The sequence below is a fragment of the Lucilia sericata genome, unplaced genomic scaffold, assembly GCF_015586225.1.
Source record: "Lucilia sericata isolate MDLA Ls3-8-SP2 unplaced genomic scaffold, ASM1558622v1 Contig000541F_arrow, whole genome shotgun sequence".
In the NCBI taxonomy this organism is placed as follows: domain Eukaryota; kingdom Metazoa; phylum Arthropoda; class Insecta; order Diptera; family Calliphoridae; genus Lucilia; species Lucilia sericata.
In genome coordinates this window covers 75,341-81,259 of record NW_023994551.1, presented here as the reverse complement: position 1 = coordinate 81,259, position 5,919 = coordinate 75,341, and positions in this window count along the sequence as shown.

Below are 5,919 nucleotides of genomic sequence, written 5' to 3'. Positions count from 1 at the left end.
GCCTGACAGCCTGAGGCTAAATAAGAAAGGAGAAAAAACGACAACAATAAAAACCAAAGAGGAATAAAAACTATATACCGCGTTGTTGACTTCACTCATATGCATAATGAAACCAAATACAGAAAAAAGAGTTAAAAATGAGAGAACAGTTCAGCTTTTTTCTTTATTCTTATTTGATGTTGTTAACACAGCCAACAATGCAGTTATTTTTCCCAAATAGGGCCACACTATAATTTGCCATTTACATAGAATTATTAAGCAAAAGTTTCACCTTTTTTATTCAGCATGCATGCATCCGCTTCAAAGAATGGATGTTGCTTTAAAAGGGGTATCGGTTTATGTTGCGAGGTTGGTTTGTGAGAAAATCATGTAGTTTAGATTTTGTTATTTATTGTAAATACCTTAAAATACTTATTTTCATTATTATCTGCTGATTGATGACTGAAATTGTTTAAAAATGCTGAAAACAGTCACATAATAAAACATTGAACTTAAAATTCAAAATTATCATTTCCGATAAAACTTTAAAATTATCAGGGATTTTTATTAAAACGCTCCCGAGAATTAAAAAGAACACTTTGCACTTATCTTTTACTCACCCCTCGCTATATTTCACAAACACCAGTTCATTATTATACTGCAGAGAACAGTAAATCTAATTTGTGTCTCATTTAATGACTCTGTCCAGTAAAAAATTATGCGAGTTAAACAAAGTTGACACTACGAGTACTTTTAATGGTGGCACCATGACACTAACAACTATTTACGTACACAAAGGTACGTACCATAAAGGGTACACACACATTTACTACATACGTACATATTGTACAAGTATAAGTACATATTTACAATTTTAATTGTAAACGATGTAATCATAACTACTTTTGCCATATTATAAAAAAGGTTTTACTATTTATTTTATTCATTATTTTTTCGCTGATTCTTTTGTATTATTCGTACTACCAGTGTCATAAGATTAAATTAAATACAATATAATTAGCCAAGACTAAAAGCAAACATTAATGGCTTACATAAGGAGAGAATTCATTATTTAAAATATGGAAAAGATGGATTCACATCTATGTTTTGCACTGAAAAATCATTGTGATTCCAAATATTATAAAAATTTAACTTTATATCGAAGAAGCACTTACTACTTAGAACACGTTAGTAAGTTAGTTAGTTAGTTAGTTAGTTAGTTAGTTAGTTAGTTAGTTAGTTAGTTAGTTAATTAGTTACACGCAGAGAAAAAACATGGTTGTGGTAACCATGTTCCAAGAGCAACATATTATGGTTAAAATTATGATTGTAGTCTTAACATAATATCGTTATTGTAACAAATTTAAAATATCATATTATGATTAAATACCGTTAAAATTATTTCATCATAATATTTTTCTATTTATCATAATAATATTGTTATACATGATCATATTATGATCCAATGTGTTCAAAATTTCGTTACTATGTGTACTTGTGTAATTGCCTGGAACATGAAAATGTTTACAGTAACTTAAATATTGTTAAAATCTAATTAAAATAACAATTATATGTTTTTGAAAACAATATATTGTTACAGTAAACATGGGATAGTTGCAGTAACCATTTTGAACCATGTTTTTTCTCTGCGTGTAGTTAGTTAGTTAGTTAGTTCGTTCGTTAGTTAGTTAGTTAGTTAGTTAGTAGTTAGTAGTTAGTTAGTTAGTTAGTTAGTTAGTTAGTTAGTTAGTTAGTTAGTTAGTTAGTTAGTTAGTTAGTTAGTTAGTTAGTTAGTTAGTTAGTTAGTTAGTTAGTTAGTTAGTTAGTTAGTTAGTTAGTTAGTTAGTTAGTTAGTTAGTTAGTTAGTTAGTTAGTTAGTTAGTTAGTTAGTTAGTTAGTTAGTTAGTTAGTTAGTTAGTTAGTTAGTTAGTTAGTTAGTTAGTTAGTTAGTTAGTTAGTTAGTTAGTTAGTTAGTTAGTTAGTTAGTTAGTTAGTTAGTTAGTTAGTTAGTTAGTTAGTTAGTAGTTAGTTAGTTAGTTAGTTAGTAGTTAGTTAGTTAGTTAGTTAGTTAGTTAGTTAGTTAGTTAGTTAGTTAGTTAGTTAGTTAGTTAGTTAGTTAGTTAGTTAGTTAGTTAGTTAGTTAGTTAGTTAGTTAGTTAGTTAGTTAGTTAGTTAGTTAGTTAGTTAGTAGTTAGTTAGTTAGTTAGTTAGTTAGTTAGTTAGTTAGTTAGTTAGTTAGTTAGTTAGTAGTTAGTTAGTTAGTTAGTTAGTTAGTTAGTTAGTTAGTTACTTAGTTAGTTAGTTAGTTAGTTAGTAGTTAGTTAGTAGTTAGTTAGTTTTTTTTAGTTAGTTAGTAGTTAGTTAGTTAGTTAGTAGTAGTTAGTTAGTTAGTTAGTTAGTAGTTAGTTAGTTAGTTAGTTAGTTAGTTAGTTAGTTAGTTAGTTAGTTAGTTAGTTAGTTAGTAGTTAGTTAGTTAGTTAGTTAGTAGTTAGTTAGTTAGTTAGTTAGTAGTTAAGTAGTTAGTTAGTTAGTTAGTTAGTTAGTTAGTTAGTTAGTTAGTTAGTTAGTTAGTTAGTTAGTTAGTAGTAGTTAGTTAGTTAGTTGTAGTTAGTTAGTTAGTTAGTTAGTAGTTAGTTAGTAGTAGTTAGTTAGTTAGTAGTTAGTAGTTAGTTAGTTAGTTAGTTAGTTAGTTAGTTAGTTAGTTAGTTAGAGTTAGTTAGTTAGTTAGTTAGTTAGTTAGTAGTTAGTAGTTAGTTAGTTAGTTAGTTAGTAGTTAGTTAGTTAGTTAGTTAGTTAGTTAGTAGTTAGTTAGTAGTTAGTTAGTTAGGTAGTTAGTTAGTTAGTTAGTTAGTTAGTTAGTTAGTTAGTTAGTTAGTTAGTAGTAGTTAGTTAGTTAGTTAGTTAGTTAGTTAGTTAGTAGTTAGTTAGTAGTTAGTTAGTTAGTAGTTAGTTAGTTAGTTAGTTAGTTAGTTAGTAGTTAGTTAGTAGTAGTTAGTAGTTAGTTAGTTAGTTAGTTTAGTATTGTAGTAGTTAGTTAGTTAGTTAGTTAGTTAGTTAGTTAGTAGTTAGTTAGTAGTTAGTTAGTTAGTTAGTTAGTTAGTTAGTTAGTTAGTTAGTTAGTAGTAGTTAGTAGTTAGTAGTTAGTTAGTTAGTAGTTAGTTAGTTAGTTAGTTAGTTAGTTAGTTAGTTAGTTAGTTAGTTAGTTAGTTAGTAGTTAGTTAGTTAGTTAGTTAGTTAGTTAGTTAGTTAGTTAGTTAGTAGTTAGTTAGTTAGTTAGTTAGTTAGTTAGTTAGTTAGTTAGTTAGTTAGTAGTTAGTTAGTTAGTTAGTTAGTTAGTTAGTTAGTTAGTTAGTTAGTTAGTTAGTTAGTTAGTTAGTTGCTTGTTTGATAACCTCCATTACGACATTATGAATTATTAAATACAACTATACAAGTCAAATACTTATGAAAATAATCAGATAATAATCACATATTTTTACATATTTGAATAAAAGTTCAGTAATTTTAACACATTTATTTCTTTTTATTTGCACACAAATCATGTTTAAAATTTAAATAAGTATTATATGGTCATTTTCACTTTTAAATCAAATAAGTATGAAATTGTAAAGAATATATGTATATAATTCGATCAAAGTAGATTAATATGTACTCTACATTAGTTTTATTCAAACCAATTTTCACGGAAAAGTTATAAACTAAATACATAAAATTGCTAGATGTTTGTTTTTTAAATAAACTACTTACATTTGTCGGAATTTAACAATTTTTGTACAAATTAAAGTCAACTTTTAAATCATTATTCTACAAACTAACAAATCTAATAATACCGATATTATGTCAAATATCAAATGAAAGAAATTCGTTTTATACAGAATTTGTAAGCAATATGTAAATTACCAAATCGTTTTAGCCTTTTTTTTTATAATGTCAAACAAAGAACACAAAAAATAAAATGAAATGAAGAAAACTTTAAACATTATCTCAATTGGGGACAAGTAGTTGTGTTATATTTATTTCTTGATAAAATTATATTTAAGCTCGTAAATGTAATTTTTTTTTTTTTTTTGTAAGGGATCACATCTGTACATACATAAATAGTTACACTCACACATAATAATATAATTTATTTATAACTTTTATAATGGTTAAACATCCATGTGTGTTAAAAAGGGACTCAAATTGTTTATTAAAGCATAATTTAAATAGCACAATCAGCATGCAACAAATGTTGAAAAGGGATTGTTTTGGTCTGCTTGTGTTTGTTATCGTCTCAAATAATTTTGTAAAAGAAAAACTGGAAACGGAAAGGAAATTTGTTATACTTGTGTTACTGACTGGCTGGGCCTTAGACAGATATATAGACTATTTCATAATAAAATTTAATAGCTTTTGTAAATAATTTTGTTTTGTTAACAATAATATTACTGGCAAAAAATTCTTTTGTTTTTTTTTTTTTTAATAAATAATTTTAATTTAAATTCGTTAAAATTATAGGTTAGCAAAAAATTTTATAAACTGAAAATTAAAATATCACCAAATTTTCTAAATAATCTAGATACATCAGAGTGACTGCAATAAAACCGAAGAGTTAATTCTCAAAAAATTAATTAGTTTCCTTCATTTTGTAATCAATTTACAACATCGACAGAAAGCAAATTAGAGGCGTCCTAAATATAAGTACTTTATGGCATTACTAGAATATCATGGGTACTTCGCAACCCTAACCTAAAATAAATACATATAAAATTTTGATTACTTTTACAGAAAATTTTAATTGATTAAGCCCCGTTAACTCCACCTCCGGTTATCGTTTAACCTATAGATATTCTGCCGGTTAAAATATTTTTTGTATGAAAACTGTCAATTTAACCTTACGATAAAATATAACCAGACATTGAGATAATGGGGGTAAAAGTTTTTTAATGTTTCTGTTTTTACGTTCAATATTCTGTTCTATATTCTACAACAAGTGTAAACTCTATCGATTCTACTATAAGCTTAAACACTTCAAACTCTATCGTGTTCTCCATAGACAAAAGAGCATGGTTAGATCTAAAACTAATTGCTGTCAGCCCATAGTTTAGTTTTAAGGTAAATTAAATTTTTATTATTTCACTCTATTAACTTATAGAACTTACGTCCCACCAAGTTCATTGAACTTAATAAATTCTCAGCAAAAACTGGGTAATAGCTTTCAATTGTAACTACTTACCTAACAACATACTTTTCAATGACTACTACATATCGTCTGGATTACATAGAAGTAGTCTAATAAGGTCTTACTAATAATGTATTATATAAATACTTTCTAAATCATTAGTCATCTTGCCAGTGAAGATATAGAAGCTGTATACGTTTTTTCAGGCGATTTTCAATGACTACTTTTTCAAATTACTTGTAATCGTTTGTGGTAAGTACTTGCCTCCAATGACATCATCGTGTTAAAATAATGACTTAAAATGCTATTGTGTAAGTAAATTTTGGCATTTTAACCGCTTACATGGTAATGAAAGTTTTTACTGGGTTGGTTTTCTATACTTTTATTGTTTTCATGAGCAGAAATCCAATAACAACAACAAATCCTTTTAACAAAACTGTATTGACGTAATTCAAATCAGTGGCCCAAATTCCCCTTTTATTATCTTTATTCAAAAGATTTAAATTGATGTAAAATCAATGATAATATTTAATAGTTTGTAACATAATTTTATCGATATTTTTTTTTATCAATATTAAAAATCATACATACATATTTCCGGATAATCTAAACAATTTGAATGTAATTATTAAGCCAATATCTGCAAATACATAATATAAAAAGGGATAAAAAAAAAAACTAAAATTGAAATATATTTATTATTAAAATTGTCCTTCCTATTACATATTTTTTATTGGCAATTTAAATAAATTGATATTTACATAACAATAACCGTTTTT